At 39.1% G+C, this 20,130-nt stretch overlaps 1 non-coding gene across 1 annotated transcript; it reads left to right on the top strand.

Moving 5' to 3' along the window:
- The first annotated feature begins 3,239 nt into the window (after positions 1 to 3,239).
- On the top strand, positions 3,240 to 3,346 carry LOC138074629 (U6 spliceosomal RNA). Its single transcript, XR_011144462.1, has one exon. It is a non-coding gene; the product is annotated as a U6 spliceosomal RNA (small nuclear RNA).
- The last annotated feature ends 16,784 nt before the right edge of the window (positions 3,347 to 20,130 follow it).

Raw genomic sequence — 20,130 nt, 5'->3', positions numbered from 1 at the left:
AGAAGAGACAGAGGGCTATTTTAGCATATACTGTTTTCCAAATATTCATCGTTTGCTGAAAAAGAAATCTAATTCTGTCTTATTTAAGACAACACTGTTATATGTTCAAGTTTGCTTGACAAGGAGAAGAGCCAAGGGTTTTTAAGTTACAGCTCAGCAATACATCCTGGAGTCAAGCTGTCCTAATACAGGGTTTACAGGGGTCGAAACACAGTAATATCCAACCCATTAACAGAAAAGCTATCATAAACTCAAAATGTGATGTATGTAGAGCAATAAACTCTGCTCAGCCTTACACAAGGGCAGAAAAGAGGAAAACATTTTAAAAAAGAGAGAAAGTAGGGATAGCACCCAAATTTCAGAAAACACAGTGGGTATACTTTGAAGTCTCACATCAAATTTGGGGCAAGGCAACCACATAATAATCATTATTTTAAATACTAGACACAGGGGGAATAGTTTAAAATTCCAACAAAACTGTGAAAGCCTGAAAACAGAGAAATTGTATAACCTCTGCAAGTACATAAGCACTGGGGTAGAGTTCAGACAACACTGACGTGCCGGAATCAGGGATCCTCTGTCATTCCTAATTCTACAAAGCTGGAAAAACACAGCTTCTCCATGTTTCATTCCTTCTTCTGAAACATGAATGTCTGCCTGACTTACCCCTTAAGGTGGTCAAAGAGCTAATATTTGCAAAAACACTTCAAAGACCAAAGAGTACTACAAAACATAAAGTACCATACTTTGAAGTGAAGAATTGTTTCAGAATAGATGAGAATTCCCTCTGTTTCAGATCCAGGTCTCTTTTTTTCTCTGTTGGCCTAGTATTTTCTGGGGGAAAAGTGACTCTGTTATAATGCCTCTGCTTTTTCTTTCAAGAGCCTTCACATTCAGACACATCCACTATTTTAGAATGATAGAACTACATTTAGTTCAGTCATGCTTCCTGAGATGACCATATTTAAGGTTCTAAACTGAGTTTAACTGTTAAAATTAAGCCAAACATCCTCCTCCAATATGGGAATACCCACCAGATTTCTCTACCACCTTATCATCACTCAGGCATTCATTGGTACTACTGGTGGAGTGACTGGCACAAGACTGTAGCAATATACATACACTACTGTATGTAAAACAGATAGCCAGTGGGACCTGCAGGGTAACACAGGGAGCTCAGCTCAGTGTGCTAATGGCCTAGAAGGGTGGGATCGGGGATGGGGTAGCAGGGAGGCCCAAGAGGGAGGCGATATATGTATACATATAGCTGATTCACTTTGTTGTATAGCAGAAACTGACACAACATTGTAAACCAATTATATTCTAATTTTTAAAAAGCAGTTAATCTCTATAATGGGTGTCAGCTCACCCTGGAACAACCAGCAATGAAAAAGGATTAACATTGTGGGGCAGAAAAAAAAAAAGAATGTACTGAAAATGCTCTCTCCAGTCTGATCTTCTCTCCACTCACCAGTCCTACGTTTCTATCTTAGAATCTGTCCCCAAACAACCTGACACTAAACTACACATGCAGTGTTTTGCTTTCAGAGATTGAAGACAGCTTTCTTATTCTGAACAGCTTTGAAGACAGAAGATAAAAAGATCGACATTTCTTTCAGGGACTTACATTCTACTCCCTTCATTTGTGGATGACCTGGAGTCTGTCTCCTGTTCTCTTCTTCAAAGGGCAAGTCATCAACATTAAGGGAAAGTAGAGAAAACAGCTTTTGGAGGCAGAAAGAGGAAAAGGCCCTCTTTCATCTGGTTTCCCCTTTAAGCCCTGCAGACTTATTAGCATATGGTTACAATAACTGTGTGCAAGCATAAGTGGAAACTAGTACCTATGGGGCAACTTCTATTCACACAGCCGATTCTATTTACAAATGATAAAAATAAGACCTACCTTGATAACAATAAAACATCCCAAATGATTGCCAAAAGTTCACTGGAGAGCAACTATTTGTTTGCAGTTTAACAACGGTGACTGCATGACAGGACCTACATGAGTTCTTCAGGCAGGAGAACACATGGATAAGACTTTGAAGACAGACTAGGTTCAAATGGCCACTTTGGGTCATGTAATCTAGAACAAATAACTTATACCATTTCCAGTATGCTAAATAAGCAATTCATTTATTAAAAACAAATGAGATTTTAAAAATGAGACAAATACTATAGGTAAAGAAGACGTTGCTGTTATTATTTCGGTACATTTTCTGAGTTATGTTCTCCATTGAGGGTTATTTTGCTCCTGGAGACATTTGGCAATATCTGGAGACACCATTGATTGTCAAGACTGGGGTGGGCATGCTCCTGGTATGCGGGCATGCTCGGTTGAACAGTCATGTCTGACTCTCTGCAACCTCATGGACTGTATGTAGCCCACCAGACTCCTCCGTCCATGGGATTATCCCAGCAAGAATTCTGGAATGGGTTGGCATTTCCTCTGCCAGTGGTTCTTCCCAATCCAGAGACCAAACCTGCATCTCTTGCATTGGCAGGTAGATTCTTCACCACTGAGCTTCCTGCTACTGACATCTAAGAGGCAAAGACCAGGACTGCTGCTGAACCATACTACAATGGACATGATGCCCCTCTACAGAAAGGATTATCTGGGCCAAAATAATTGTGCCAGTGTTAAGAAACCATTCTTAAAGAGTGAAAAACTTTCAAAGTTGAAAGCAGATAAATTTGATTAATCCAGTTTAACAGTAAAGTATTTTACATATTTAACAAAAACACAAGCAGGACAATATGTAGACAAAACCTTAAAAAATGTTCATACTCTTTGATCTAGTCACCTCACTTTTAGGAATATGCCTTCATGAAATAATAGGAAACAAACAAACATTTCATATGAGTGAATAGATTACAAAATTAAAAATAGCAAATGGTCAGTTGTTGGCTGAGTGTTTACAGGAAAGGTGACTATATAGTTTGCCTTCCAAACTGGATAAATCTGGGAGTAAATGAGGGTATTTTAATAATTCTGCCAGGACAACAGTCATACATAAGGACTGCCCTTGGACAAATCAGAATGCATGGTCCCCCAGTTATAAGGGAGTAGGGGAATAAAATATGCCTCATCATGAAACAGTATGTAGCTAACAAAAATATTTTAAGGATTCAACATAGAAAAGCAATAATGATATATTAACTGTAAAAGGCTGGATGTAAGGAGTTTTTGGTATAAAATTTTATAACAAATTTTACTCTACAGGCTTTAAAAGATGAATGGAGTGCTCGCTTCAGCAGCACATATACTAAAATTGGAACGATACAGAGAAGATTAGCATGGCCCCTGCACAAGGATGACACACAAATTTGTGAAGCATTCCATATTTTTAAGATGCTCAACATCACTCATTATCAGAGAAATGCACATCAAGACCACAATGAGGTTCCATTTCACACGAGTCAGAATGGCTGCGATCGAAAAGTCTACAAGCAATAAATGCTGGAGAGGGTGTGGAGAAAAGGGAATCCTCTTACACTGTTGGTGGGAATGCAAACTAGTACAGCCACTATGGAAAACAGTGTGGAGATTCCTTAAAAAATTGCAAATAGAGCTGCCTTATGACCCAGCAATCCCACTGCTGGGCATACACAGTGAGGAAACCAGAATTGAAAGAGACACATGTACCCCAATGTTCATGGCAGCACTATTTATAGTAGCCAGGACATGGAAACAACCTAGATGTCCATCAGCAGATGAATGGATAAGAAAGCTGTGGTACATATACACAATGGAGTATTACTCAGCCATTAAAAAGAATACATTTGAATCAGTTCTAATGAGATGGATGAAACTGGAGCTGATTATACAGAGTGAAGTAAGCCAGAAAGAAAAACACCAATACAGTATACTGACACATATATACGGAATTTAGAAAGATGATAATGATGACCCTGGATGCGAGACAGCAAAAGAGACACAGATGTATAGAATGGACTTTTGGACTCTGAGGGAGAGGGAGAGGGTAGGGTGATTTGGGAGAATGGCATTGAAACATGTATACTATCATGTAAGAAATGAAGTGCCAGTCTATGTTGGATGTAGGATACAGGATGCTTGAGGCTGGTGCATGGGGATGATCCAGAGAGATGATATGGGGTGGGAGGTGGGAGGGGGGGTTCAGGATTGGGAGCTTGTATACACCCGTGGTGGATTCATGTCAATGTATGGCAAAACCAATATAGTATTGTAAAGTAAAAATAAATAAATAAATAAATAAATAAACTGTCTAAAAGTTCGGACTATGTCACCTAAGCCATCTTACCATTTTTGAGACTTCAACACAAATAAATGGGAAGTGAAGGTGTTTTATGTTTCTTTGGAATTATCTTTTAAATCCATTAAAATTTCAGATTAATATTTCTAAGTCAGTTGCTATTGACTGAATTGTGTTCCCCCAAAATTAGTATTTTGAAGCTGTAACTCCCAGTGTGACTCTATTTGGAGACAGGGCTTGTGAAGTAGTGATAAAGGTTAAGTGAGGTCTTGATCCAACCTCCAATGCAAAAAAAATAAAAATAAAAATAAAAGATGAATGGAAAGAAATATATTAAATTGTTAACATTGGTTTCAACTAGCTAATAAGATTATAGCCGATGTTTATGTTTTTCTCTATATTCAAAATTGCTAAATAATTTTTAAAATTATGAATGCATTCACTTCTTAAGGAAGAAATGTAACTAAGTCCCAGTTAATCAGGAAAAGTTATTAGTATATTTAACTGTCTTCGATGTGATGACGGTATTGCTGTCATATAAAATATTAACAACGATTGATACAGAGAATAGAGTAGTGGTTATCAGAGAGGAAGGGGTGGGGAGAGGGTAAAATGGGTAAAGGGGATCAACTGTACGGTCAAGGATGGAAACTAAATTTTGATGGTGAGACATAGTGTATACATAAGTAGAAGTAAAATATTGTACACATAGAACTTGTATACTGTTATAAACCAATGTTACCGCAATAAACAGTTTTAATTATTTTTAATATTTATGGTGAATATAAAGATATTTACAATTTATTTTTAATGCATTCAGAAAAAAATACACACATGAAATATGGCAAAATATGAACTGTTGAATGAAAGTAATAAACATAAAGTGTCTATACTCTATTCTTCTTTCAACTTTTCTGTATATTTGAAAAATATTTAAATATAAAATTAAGAAAAGGACTTTCCTGCGGTACAGTGGATGAGAATCTGTCTACCAATGCGGGAGACAGGAGTTCAGTCCTGGTCTGGGAAGAGTCCACACGCCATGGAGCAACTAAGCCCGTGCCCTGGAACTGGCCAAAACCGCTGAGCCCATGTGCTGCCGCTCTGAAGCCTGCACGCCGAGAACCTGTGCTCCACAACAAGAGAAGCCACTGCAGTGAGAAGCCTGCTCACTGCAACAAAGAGTAGCCCCACTCTCCAACTAGAGAAAGCCCACACAAAGCAACAAAGACCCAATGCGCTCAAAAATAAATATTAAAAAAAAAGTAAGAAAAAACACAAGTTGTATGAAAAGTAATATAATTTTTGAAGTAAAATAACTAAAGTAACATAATTGCATTTAAAGTAATATAATTAGAACCATGTTCTTGGATTGGAACAATCAATATTGTCAAAATGACTATACTACCCAGTGCAATCTACAGATTCAATGCAATGTGTATCAAATTACCAATGGCATTTTCCACAGAACTAGAACAAAAATCTTAAAATTTGTATGGAGACACAAAAGACCCTAAACAGCCAAAGCACTCTTAAGAAAAAAAAAGGAGCTGGAGGAATCAAACTCCCTGACTTCAGACTATACTGCAAAGGTATAATCATCAAAATAGTATAATACTAGCACAAAAATAGAAATATAGATCAATGGAACAGGATTGAAAGGCAAGAAATAAACCCATGCACCTACCGACAATTAATCTATGACAAAGGAGGTAAGATTATAGAATGGTGGAAAGACAGTCATTTCAACAAATGGTGCTGGAAAACTGACAGCTACATGTTAAAAAATGAAAATAAATCATCCTTTAACATCACACAGAAAAATAAGCTCAAAGGGGATTAAAGGCCTCAATGAAAGACACTATTAAACTCCTAAAGGAAAACATAGGCAGAACACTCGCTGACATAGATCACATCAATACCTTTTTTGATCCATCAGAATAATGGAAATAAAAACAAAAATAAGCAAATGGGACCTAATTAAACTCAAAAGCTTTGCCATAGAAAAGGAAACTATACACAAAACAAACAAACAAAAAAACGCACAGATTGGGAGAAAATACTTGTAAAAGATGTAACTGACAAGGTATTAGTCTCCAAAATTTACAAACAGCATCAAAGCAAACAACCCAATCAAAAAATGGACAGAAAAACAACGCAGCCATTTCTCCAAAGAAGATATACAGATATACAGGCACATGAAAAGATGCTCAAAATCACTAATTATTAAAGAATGCAAATCAAAACTACAATGAAATATCACCTCACACCAGTCAGAATGGCTATCATCAAAAAATCCACAAACGATAAATCCTGGAGAGGGTGCGGATAAAAGGGAACCCTCCTACAATGTTCGTGGGAATGTAACTTGGTACAGACACTATGGAGAACAGTATGGAGGTTCCTCAAAAAACTAAAAATAAGAGCTACCATATGACCCTGCAATCCCACTGCTGGGCATATATCCAGAGAAAAACAGAGTCCAAAAGAATATATGTACCCAATGGAGGTGATGGAATTCCAGTTGAGCTATTTCAAATCCTAAAAGATGATGCTGTGAGATGATGATGCACTCAATATGCCAGCAAATTTGGAAAACTCAGCAGTGGCCACAGGATTGGGAAAGATCAGTTTTCATTCCAATCTCTAAGAAAGGCAGTGCCAACGAATGCTCAAACTACTGCACAATTGCACTCACCTCACATGCTAGCAAAGTAATGCTCAAAATTCTCCCAAATCAGGCTTCAGCAATATGTGAACCATGAACTTCCAGGTGTTCAAGCTGGATTTTAGAAAACGCAGAGGAACCAGAGATCAAATTGCCGACATCTGTTGGATCACTGAAAAGGCAAGAGGGTTCCAGAAAAACATCTACTTCTGCTTTATTGACTATGCCAAAGCCTTTGACTGCATGGATTGCAATAAACTGTGGAAAATTCTGAAAGAGATGGGAATACCAGACCACCTACCTGCCTCTTGAGAAATCTGTATGAAGGTCAGGAAGCAACAGTTAGAACTGGACATGGAACAACAGACTGGTTCCAAATAGGAAAATGAGTACATCAAGGCTATATATTGTCACCTGCTTATTTAACTTATATGCATCATGAGAAATGCTGAGTACATCATGAGAAACGCTGGGCTGGAGGAAGCACAAGCTGGAATCTAGATTGCCGGGAGAAATATCAATAACCTCAGATATGCAGATGATACCACCTTTATGGCAGAAAGTGAAGAAAAACTAAAGAGCCTCTTGATGAAAGTGAAAGAGGAGAGCGAAAAAGTTGGCTTAAAGCTCAACATTCAGAAATGACATGACATCCGGTCCCATCACTTCATGGCAAATAGATGGGGAAACAGTGGGAACAGTGGCTGACTTTATTTTTCTGGGCTCCAAAATCACTGCAGATGGTGACTGCAGCCATGAAATTAAAAGCCACTTACTCCTTGGAAGGAAAGTTATGACCAACCTAGACAGCATATTAAAAAGCAGAGACATTACTCTGTCAACAAAGGTCCATCTAGTTAAGGCTATGGTTTTTCCAGTGGTCATGTATGGAGGTGAGAGTTGGACTATAAAGAAAACTGAGTGCTGAAGCATTGATGCTTTTGAACTGTGGTGTTGGAGAAGACTCTTGACAGTCCCATGGACGGCAAGGAGATCTAACCAGTCCATCCTAAAGGAAATCAATCCTGGGTATTCATTGGAAGGACTGATGTTGAAGCTGAAACTCCAATTTGGGCCACATGATGTGAAGAGCTGACTCATTTGAAAAGACCCTGATATTGGGAAAGATTAAAGGCAGGAGAGAAGGGGATGACAGAGGATGAGATGGTTGGATGGCATCACCGACTCAATGGACATGAGTTTGGGTAAACTGCAGGAGTTAGCGACGGACAGGGAGGCCTGGCATGCTGTGGTTCATGGGGTCGCAAAGAGTCAGACACAACTGAGGGACTGAACTGACCTGAATGTTCATTACAGCACTGTTTACAATAGCCAAAACATAGAAGCAATCTAAATGTTCACTGACAGAGGAATGAATAAATAAGATGTGATACCTATATATAGTGGAATATTACTCAGCCATTAAAAGCAGTGAACTCATGCCATTTGCATCAACTTGGATGAACTTAGAGACTGTCATACGAAGTGAAGTAAGTCAGACAGAATAAGAGAAATATCGTATTATATTGCTTATATATGGAATCTAAAAAGAAACAATATAAATGAACTTATAAAATAGAAACAGGCTCACAGACTTGGAGAACAGATTTATGGCTACTAGTGGAGGAAGAATGAGGGGAAGGGAAAGTTAGGGAGTTTGGGATTGACATGTACACACTGCTATATGTAAAGTGTATAACCAACATGGACCTACTGTATCATACAGGGAATTCTGCTCAATATTATATGGCAGCCTGGATGGAGGGGAGTTTGGGGGAGAATGAACACATGTATATGCATGGCTGAGTTGCTTTGCTCACCTGAAACTATTACAAGATTTTTAATCAGCTATACACCGAAATAAAATACAAAGCTTTCTTTAAGAAGTAATATAATTAGTAATAGAGTTTGAGTAAACTCCAGGAGTTGGTGATGAACAGGGAGGCCTGGTGTGATGCGATTCATGGGGTCACAAAGAGTTGGACACAACTAAGCAACTGAACTGACTAATCCCAGATTGATCACTGTGAAAGACAATGCACCAGAATCAGATGTGTACCAGTTACATGGAATTAACCCACAAGAGCCTCCTGAATCCTCCACATTGCTTCAGACCAGCTCTTCGTGATCTTTCATTGATTTCCTCAGTTCCTGTGACATCCTTCAGTTGCCCTCCTGTGCACCTTACCTACTCCATCTTTTGTGGTCCTTGTCTCCCCAGGCCTGATGGGAATAGAGCATACAGCAATTCACTTCCTTACTAGGGCAGCACTCATACTCAGTGGTTAACTGATTCTAGAGTTCATGCTCTTAATAACGAGACTATGCCAGTTCCCACATTTAATTATTCTCAGGAAAATATAGGGAGCTGGGGAACCCCACCTGTTCCCTCCAAGGTGAGTCCTGGTACCTTTTCCCATGCCCAGTCCAGCCACTGTTTTCTTGCAGCTGCACCCAGACCCACAGCCAACTTTCTTCTCCTGGTGTTAATTACCATTATGTGCTCAATATCCTTGAGGCTCTCTTTGTATTTCTGTCCTTGAAAATATGCACAAGAAAAACCTTTCATCATTTGTTTGCTCTGGGGTTAATTTCTAATCACAATAGAGAAACAGACCTGGGAAAACTGGAAAATGGAACAAATGTAGAAAAATGATACAAATCTTAAGGTAGCAGTCCCTTATCTAAGTATATTAGGTTGAACTATATGAACTTGCCAATATGCAGTTGTTTTTGACTTACAAAAACACTTTCGTATGAAATTATTTCTGAATCTTTTCTGAGAGGATAACAGGAAATCCCTCTGTTTTTGCGTCAGCACACCCATCCTTCCAACCCTGCCTTTATTATGAGATTAAGAAAGAGCAATTGCTGTCATTTTGGAAAATTTGGATCACTAAAGGTGCTATGCATCCCCCTAAATTCAGGTGGAAACTCTAATCCCCATGTGATGGTATTTGGAGATAAAAGATTTGAGAGGTAATTAGGTTAAAAGTGGAGCCAACATGACAAAACTAGTCCGCCTATCAGTCTGTCTCTGTCTCTCTGATACCACCAGCAGGAAGCTATACACAAGAATCCAGGACACAGTCCGCTGGCAAATCTCAAACTTTCCAGTCTCCAGAACTGTGAGAAATAAGTGTCTGTTCTTCAAGTAGATGCTATTTTCGTTACAGCAGCCCAAACGGACTAAGGCAAGGATTTCCAGAGTAAGCAAAACCCATTTCCTCCAAATCGTACAGCAACAAGCTTATTTCCTCAAAAAAAAAAAAAAAAAAAAAAGAAAGAAAGAAAGAAAAGTTAGGGAAGTTCTCTTTGCTGGGATGTCTACATATACTCTTGATGTTTTCCTTTGCTTTACCTAAGAGTATGTGCCATACTATAATGCATAGACAGAAAGGCAAGAATGCATTAAAAATGGTCTACATTGAATGACTTGGGAACATGAAAGCCATATAATACATTTTTTAAAGGATTTTGAACTCTACGAATGATGTGTTGGCTTTGGACACTACTAATCCTGGAAGAAAGCATATCTAGTTCTATTCGAGAATTCAGATTTCTCAATTTCTTTGCCACTTATTGATTGGTAACATTTCCAAGGTACAGTTTTACTCCTTTCATTTTAAATTGATTTCTCTTTTTAGCAAGACTGTGCTTTTTGAGAATTCATTTAATTTTACTTTTTTAAAAAAATCAATGCCTAAAAGGTCCCCTCAAATCAATGAATTACCCTTTCCATCCATTAGACATCTTTCTAGGCTGTTCACTGACCTTCTGTGTCCCATATACTATAAACATAAAATCCCAGCACTTTTAGTTAGTCTTACATGAAATGTTTTTGTCATTTTCCACCTTTGCTCTGTCTGTCATTTTTAAACTCTGAACTCCACTGTGTAATTTTGCAGCTTCTCTTTTGAACTTGACATGTATTATGTGCCTTCTGTGCCCTTAATTACTTTTTGCACTTTGGGGTTGATCCATGTTGCTCTTTTCTAATCCTACTATATTGATTGCTGTACAGCAAGCCTCTTCTCTAGGAACACTGTCTTTATTTTCTTTCCTTCCTATGTCAAGAACCACTGATTGCTTTCCTCCTAGTCCTTTCCAGGAAACCTCAGCTTCTCCATAATTGTCACAACCAAGATCTACTCACTAGAATCACAATTAGTTCTCTCTCAACGTTAATTCTCCTGAAGCAAGTTTGAGGAAAAAAATCACAGTGACAAAAGGTAGAAAAAAATGTGTTCAGAGCAGAAAAGACACTGGCAAGAAAATACTCGGGAAGCAACAAAAACAATCATTTACAAAGATACAAGAGAAGAAATAAGAATGGTTTCTTGAAGAATTATAAAATGGGAAATAATGAGTTACAGAATGACATAAAAATTTTAATGTTATAAAAGTAAATCACTTTAATGTCTAGTGTGCCAAACACAAAAATATCAGCCATTAAGAATGCTATTTTTTTGTCAAATTCAGGCTACCATCTTTATTTATATAAACTTCTCTAAAAGTGTCCTTCTTGACAAGGGCTCATTGTCTCCAGTATTATCTCCCTCCAACCCAATCTCCAGAATGCTGCCAAAGTCATTATCTTAAAACACATACCTAACCCTATCTATGCTCGAAAGCTTTTCAATGGCTCTTTCTCCATCTAGGAAAAAAAAACAAACAAACAAATGTTCACAAAACCCCACATGTCTAGACTCTGTCTACATTTCTAGCCCCTGCTCCTTCCCAAGATCTGTGTGCTCTGAACAGAACTTTCTTTATGGTCTTTTTCCAGATGTCTGTATATGCTTTTTTCCCCTTGCCCAAAATTCTCTTTCTTGCCCCAGCCCCTCTCAGTCTGTTCATCGCCTACTCAGCTTTCCTGTAGATACCGCTTCTTATCTGAATCCTTAACTAAAAGTTAAGCACCTCCTTTCTGTATGTTACCAGGCTCACTGTATTTCTCCTATCACAGCATAGAATATACTGTTATATTATCTTGTTTACTTATGTGCATCTTACTCTAGTTAGCATAGCAATATGATGGCAACAACAACATTCACCTTTTTGCCCTGACATTCCAGCACCCAGCACAGAATCTAGCATCTGATGATGTTTGATAAACACGGTATTGGATGAAAGTCATACAAAGACTCAGGTGATGGCAATGTCTAGTAACCTAAGGGTTAATTTGAATGTCCTGCTCCAATCCTTGCTGAAAAATCTTTCTAGAATAAATTTTGGCAACCCATAGCATGTTAAGTAAGGCTCATTAATGAGTTACTTTGGCATGTGGGACAAGACAATGGCTGCCTCTATTATTATCTCTTCCTTATGACCATAAGGATGTAGAGTTGATACCAGCTACCCATGCTATCTAAAATTGCGTAGCTGGTGATCCCATAGTAACCATCTAGTCCTCTTTGCCTGTTCAGAGGTAGCCACTCAGCTACCACAATCTTTCACGCCCCACTCTACTGATGAGTCGGGGCTGCCTACTAAACTGCATCTCCCACCATTGTTAGGCTGACAATAGGAGGCATCAAGCATCTTAGTACTCCTCCTGGAGACTGCCAACCTCTAGAATTCTATAATGAATCAGTCTAGTTTTCTGTCTTAGCAAATCTAACGAAAAAAAAAAAAAAGAAAAATTGAATTTCTTTGGGATGGTGGCTGCTTGTAAGACCTCTGGATCGTCACCTAAATCATAGTGGTCTGAGAACTATAGATTTTAGAGATGGGAAAAAAATGGGTTTAAACTTTACTATCCCCTCTAGATATCTCTGAAATAAAAAAAAAAAAAAAACACTTAATCCAATATACTCTTCTTGATTTTCAAAATTTCTCCTGAAAGTTTAAAAATTCTTTTACATAAAGATTCAAGAAAAAGAAACTGAATCAGATTTGAAACATTTACATATCTGAGTTTACTTGCTAAAGCAATATCAAATTTTTCAAGAGAAAAATTCCTAAGAAAAGTTATACTGATGACATAAATAGAAATAACAGTAATGCCTTGATTTTTTTAAGAAATGACATTTTTTTAATGTCAGGAAAAGGGAATTAAAAAGCTTTTGAGTTTTTAGAAACAGATCTAAATCAAAATACTTCCCACTGGTTTATTCAGTTCAGTTCAGTTCAGTTCAGTCGCTCAGGTCATGTCTGACTCTTTGCGACTCCATGAATCACAGCACGCCAGGCCTCCCTGTCCATCACCAACTCCCAAAGTTCACTCAGATTCACATCCATCAAGTCAGTGACGCCATCCAGCCATCTCATCCTCTCTCGTCCCCTTCTCCTCCTGCCCCCAACCCCTCCCAGCATCAGAGTCTTTTTCAATGAGTCCACTCTCTGCATGAGGTGGCCAAAGTACTGGAGTTTCATTAACAACAACAAAAAAAAGTGATTTGGTTTACGGCCCAAAGTAAGTATTAGTATATCACTGAGAAATATTTTCATTCCTCCTAGGGCTAAGAGAAGAGTAACTACTCTACTACTAAAAAAGAAAAAAAAAAAAAGTGAAACTTCATGTCTAGGATACATGAAAGTAATACAAAGTATGTCTAAATATTTTATCCAAGATATTGATAATTTACTGGATAACATAATTTAAAATCAAATATGTTCTAAGTCATAGAATTTGGGATAAATCAACCTGTTAAGGTTAAAATGGGCCATGAATTTTCAAAAAGGGCATCTTTGGAAATAAACTGTAGAAAACGCATTTAGGACTGCCTAAAACAACCCTAGTTCCCAAATGGACCTATTCATTTGCTTCTTTTTATTTTTGACTATAAATTTGCTGACAAATGTCGTGCCTCATAATTGTCAAACTTTCCTGTTTGTTCTTGCTCACTCAGTAACTGCTCTCAGTCATACCTCTTGATTTTATTCCTACCACAATATAAACTTCAGCACATTACTAGTGACCCTAACATCCTCCAGTATCTCCTCCTCATCTCCATCACCATAACCATCAACTCTTGAATGCTTTCCCCAAACCAGCACTGACAAAACCCACAGTTTTATCCTATGCCTCTTTGCAAACAGGGCTCAGCCAACGAAAGTGAATCAGAAGAAAAGTCATATACCTGTACCAGTGATGGAAAGGTTGGGCACTGAGACAGATAAGTAATGGATAATAAATTAAGATAAGTAAGATAACATTTCTAAAAATTTTTACTGGAGTATAGTCGCTTTACAATGTTGCGTCAGTTTCTGCTATTCAGCAAAGTGAACCAGTTATACATAAATATATATATGTACCAGTTATATATAAAGGTATATATATATATACACACACATATATCCCCTATTTTTTAGTTTTTCTTCCCATTTAAGCCACCTCAGAGCACTGAGTTCCCTGAGCTATACAGTAGGTTCCTAAGAGTTATCTATTTTATATGTATTATATGTATATACATATATATATACACACACATCCACACATGTATACACAAACACACACATCAATCCCAATCTCCCAATTCATCCCACCCATCCTTTCCTCAGCATCAATAAGTTTGTTCTCTACATCTGTGTCTCTGTTTCTGCTTCACAAATAAGTTCATCTGTACCATTTTTCTAGATTCTACATATAAGTAATATTATATGCTCTTTGTTTCACTTTCTGAGAGACAAAACTCCGTATGACAGTCTCTAAGTCTAGCCAGCTCTCTGCAAACAACACTGTTTTGTTCCTTTTGGGGCTGAGAAATATTCCATTGTGCATATGTACCACATCTTCTTTATCCACTCCTTTGTTGATGGACATTCAGGTTCATTCCCTGTCCTGGTTAATGTAAATAGTGCTGCAATGAACACTGGGGTACATATATCTTTTTGAATTACAGCCTTCCCGGGGTGTATGCCTAGGAATGAATTGCTGGGACATATGGCAGAAAGTGAAGAGAAACTAAAAAGCCTCTTGATGAAAGTGAAAGAGGAGTGAAAAAGTTGGCTTAAAGCTCAACAGTCAGAAAATGAAGATCATGGAATCCAGTTCCATCACTTCATGAGAAATAGATGGGGAAACAGTGGAAACACTGTCCAACTTTATTTTGGGGGGCTCCAAAATCACTGCAGATGGTGACTGCAGCCATGAAATTAAAAGACACTTACTCCTTGGAAGGAAAGTTATGAACAACCTAGATAGCATATTCAAAAGCAAAGACATTACCTTGCTGACTAAGGTCCATCTAGTCAAGGCTATGGTTTTTCCTGTGGTCATGTATGGATGTGAGAGTTGGACTGTGAAGAAGGCTGAGTGCCGAAGAATTGATGCTATTGAACTGTGGTGTTGGAGAAGACTCTTGAGAGTCCCTTGGACTGCAAGGATATCCAACCAATCCATTCTGAAGGAGATCAGCCCTGGGATTTCTTTGGAAGGAATGATGCTAAAGCTGAAACTCCAGTACTTTGGCCACCTCATGCGAAGAGTTGACTCATTGGAAAAGACTCTGATGCTGGGAGGAATTGGGGGCAGGAGAAGAAGGGGACGACCGAGGATGAGATGGCTGGATGGCATCACAGACTCGATGGACGTGAGTCTGAGTGAACTCCCGGAGTTGGTAATGGACAGGGAGGCCTGGTGTGCTGCGATTCATGGGGTCGCAAAGAGTCAGACACGACTAAGCGACTGAACTGAACTGAACTGATGTTGTTCTTCCTATGTTTTCCTCTAAGAGATTTATAGTGCCTGGACTTATGTTCAGGTCTTTTATCCATTTTGAGTTATTTTTATGTATGGTCTTAGACAATGTCCAAATCCATTCTTTTACATGTAGCTGTCAGTTTTTCCAGCACATTTGTTGAAAAGACTGTCTTTTCTCCATCGTATATTTTTGCCTCCTTGTCATAGATTTGTTATTGTTCAGTCACTCTGTCATGTCCTACACTCTTTGCAGCCCCATGAACTGCAGCATGCCAGGCTTCCCTGTGCTTCACTATCTCCTGGAGTTTGCTCAGACTCATGTCCATTGAGTCACTGATGCCATCCAACCATCTCATCATCTCTCATCCACTTCTCCTCCTGCCTTCAATCTTTCCCAGCATCACGTCTTTTCCAATGAGTTGACTCGGCATGAGGTGGCCAAAGTACTGGAGCTTCAGCTTTAGCACCAGTCCTTCCAATGTATATTCAGGGTTTATTTCATTTAGGATTGACTGGTTTGATCCCCTTGCAGTCCAAGGGACTCTCAAGAGTCTTCTCCAACACCACAGTTCAAAAGCATCAACTCTTTGGTGCTCAGCATTCTTTATGGTCCAACTCTCACATCCATACATGACTACACCAAAATGACCATGGACGGTGACTGCAGCCATGAAATTAAAACATGCTTGCTCCTTGGAAGAAAAGCTATGACAAACCTAGACAGCGTATTAAAAAGCTGAGACGTCATTTTGCTGACAAAGGTCCATATAGTCAAAGGTATGGTTTTTCCAGTAGTCATAGTAGTAGTAGATGTGAGAGTTGTCCTAGATTAGGTGATCATAGTGTGTGGGTTTATCTTAGCTATCTATCCTGTTCCATTGATCTATATTTCTGTTTTTGTCCCATTACCACACCATCTTGATTACTACTGCCTTGTAGTAAGAGAAGGCAATGGCAACCCACTCCAGTACTCTTGCCTGGAAAATCCCATCGACAGAGGAGCCTGGTAGGCAGTAGGCCATGGGGTTCGAAGAGTCAGGCACAACTGAGCAACTTTACTTTCACTTTTCACTTTCATGCATTGGAGAAGGAAATGGCAACCCACTCCAGTGTTCTTGCCTGGACAATCCCAGGGACGGAGGAGCCTAGTGGGCTGCCGTCTATGGGGTCGCACAGAGTCGGACACAACTGAAGCAACTTAGCAGCAGCAGCAGCAGCAGCAGCAGTATAGTCAGAAGTCAGGAAGCCTGATACCTCCAGCTTCATTTTTGTTTCTCAAGATTGCTTTGGCTATTGGGAGTCGTTTGTGTCTCCATACAAATTGTAAATTTTTTGTTCTAATTCTGTGAAAAATGCCATTGATAATTTGACATGGATTGCCCTTAATCTAGATTGCTTTGGGTAGTACAGCCACTTTCACAATATTGATTGTCCCAATCCAAGAACATGGTATGTCTCTCCATCTGTTTGTGCCATCTTTGATTTCTTTCATCATTATTCTATAGTTCTGAGTACAGGGCTTTTGTGTCCTTAAGTAGGTTTATTCCTAGATATTTTATTCTTTTGGTTGTGATGGTAAATGGGATAGTTTCCTTAATTTCTCTTTCTAATCTTTCATTGTTAATGTATTAGAATGCAAGAGAAATTTAATTTAGGATGTCTAAGATGACCAGGGGCTAGAATATCTTTTAAGTCTAAAACCTTAATAGTTACAAAGGGCTATTTCATCTTTACCAAGATATGCTCAACAAAATAGTAACATGTGAAGATGCCCCCTAGACTAACTTCCATGACCAATAAAGGTAGAACCAGCTACATCGTATAGTTTTTATCTTGGAGATTCAGAAAGCACATGAGCATATTAGAAGATGTCTGGCCACAAAGAAACCTGTTTAGCTTTGTTTAACCTGGCATTTTCCAAACTAACCTTTTTGACCACTGAATACCTATCAAGATCCTGGAGAGGGGGAGAAAGAAAGATCCCGAGGAACAGGCTTAAAGAAAAGCTGACCTGCTCAGCCATTTATATTCACTGCTGCTTTTCAGTCTCCTGTGGGCTTCCCTGGTGGCTCAGAGGATAAAGCGTCTGCCTGCAATGCAGGAGACCCAGATTCGATCCCTGGGTTGGGAAGATCCCCTGGAGAAGGAAATGGCAACCCACTCCAGTATTCTTGCCTGGAGAATCCCATGGACAAAGGAGCCTGAGTGGGCTACAGTCCACGGGGTTGCAAAGAGTCGGACATGACTGAGTGACTTCACTTCACTTCACTTTTCATTCTCCTGTAGGGCTACCCTATAAGCCCAGGTATTATTCTTAAACGTCCATGTGCACACAAGGCACTGGGGATCTTGTAAAATGTAGGTTCTAATCCAGTAGGTGTGATGTGGGTCCTGAGAGTTGCATGTTTAACAAAGTTCCAGGTAATGCTGCTGCTGCTCTCTATCGCATTTGAGTAGCAAGGCTCTACAGGAACACTGCAGTAGGAAGATCTTCACATCTCTAATCTCTTTATCCTACCCTTTCAAATAATTAATTATCCTAAAATATTACTTTCTTTATGTCACTTTGCTGGTTAAAACCTTTTAGTGACTCACTGTTCCCTGCTACTGGAGAAGGCAGTGGCACCCCACTCCAGTACTCTTGCCTGGAAAATCCCATGGACGGAGGAGCATGTTAGGCTGCAGTCCATGAGATCGCGAAGAGTCAGACACGACTGAGCGACTTCACTTTCACTTTCATGCATTGGAGAAGGAAATGGCAACCCACTCCAGCGTTCTTGCCTGGAGAATCCCATGGATGGCAGAGCCTGGTGGGCTGCGTCTGTGGAGTCACACAGTTGGACACGACTGAAGCGCCTTAGCAGCAGCAGCAGCATTCCCTGCTACATTTGACCGTGTGGCAAATAGATTAACACAGCCCCTGACCTTATATAATCAAGAATCAAGTGAGTGAGTAAGAAACAATGTGCAGGATGCTAGAAGCCAAAACCAGAGAATAGCTGTTCCTTCAGACCAGTCTCCTTATCGGTAAAATGAAAGTTAAACTAGATGAGTGGAGTTTAATCCTCCATGTGCAATGTACTCACTAATACCATGAGAGTCTCAGCCCAGACCAATTAAGTGCAGGCTCTCAGGACCTCCTGTATTAAGGCATGAGCAGGTCTTAGAAGCTCCCCCAGGTATTGTGAAGTGCAACCAAGTTTGCAAACCATCAGACCAGCCAGTGATTCCCAAAAGTTGCCCAAACCATCAACAACTGCATCATCTGAAAACTTGTTAGAATGTAAATTCCCAGACCTCACCCCAGGCCTACTGGAGCAAAGTCTGGTGGGGCAGGGTCCAGAAACCTAGGTTTTAACCAGCTCTCCAGGTGTCTGTGATACATTCTGAAAACCACAGGATTAAAAAATAAGTAAATTCCCCTCTAGCTCTAAGAGGCTATCAATACTTTGATCTCTGACAGTCTTTTCCTACTTGAAGACTAACATTAGAAGCTCTGAGAGTAGACTTTCTAGGTGGAAATCCCCCTCCTACAGTTAATTGATGACTTTGGTTGTCTGTGTTTCAGGTCCTCATCTATAAAATCAGACTAATAATAGTACCTACTCTCATAAAGTTGCTAAGAAAATTAAAATTATTTCATATCTATAACTAGCTTAGCAGAGTATCTGAAATGTGGTATTCAGGTCATTACTCAATTGTTACCCATCAATTGAATACTTCCCTGTCCACTTTATCCAAAATTGCAGCCCATCCCTAATACTTCATTTTCTCCTCCTTGGTAGTTGAATAACACACCACATATTTGACTTACTGCTTTGTTTATTATCTGTCTTCTCCCACTAAGATGTAAGCTCTAAAGATCAATGATTTTTGTCCATTTTACAAAAAGCTGTACCCCCACTACCTAGAACAGGGTCTGACACTTTGGAAATACTAACAAAAACAGTTGGTGGGAAAATCAATAAATAAATGCTAGCTATCATCAAAATTAATATTATTTTTAGCAATTCAAATTTTTCCTTATTGAAACCTAACAGTTTATACTTCCTGTCTATTGCCTCCAATTGTCTATTGCCTCAAATTGTGCTTTGTTCTTATTCCATGCTTTATCCAAATTCTGTCCCATACCTAAAAATGCCCTTCTATCTAATTCTGCCCATGCTAGGCCTTGTTCAGGTTTCTACCTTTTCATTCAGTATTCCCGGATGACTCCAGCTCTCTAGTTCTCTGAATATTTACAGTGTTTACTGCCATATGGTACAACTTAACATTTAATTTTCTTAATGTCAGTGGAATAACTTCCAAGAAATTTACATTTTAAAACTGCACCATTTCTCTAACAACCATTTCATGAAAATTAGGGAGGAAGGTCCCCTCCCTCAAAAAATGGGAAAGCTAACTATTAGTTAATCATGCATGCATGCTAAGTCTATTTAGTTGTGTCTGACTCTTTGTGACCCTATGGACTAGCCCACCAGTTTCCTCTGTCCAAGGATTCTCCAGGCAAGAACACTGAATTGGTTGCCATTTCCTCCTCCAAGGGGTCTTCCCAGGGATCAAACACTCGTCTATTATGTCTC

The sequence above is a fragment of the Capricornis sumatraensis genome, chromosome 2 (genome assembly GCF_032405125.1).
Source record: "Capricornis sumatraensis isolate serow.1 chromosome 2, serow.2, whole genome shotgun sequence".
Lineage (NCBI taxonomy): Eukaryota > Metazoa > Chordata > Mammalia > Artiodactyla > Bovidae > Capricornis > Capricornis sumatraensis.
Note: the sequence above shows the minus strand (reverse complement) of the source record. Positions and strands in the feature narration are given on the sequence as shown.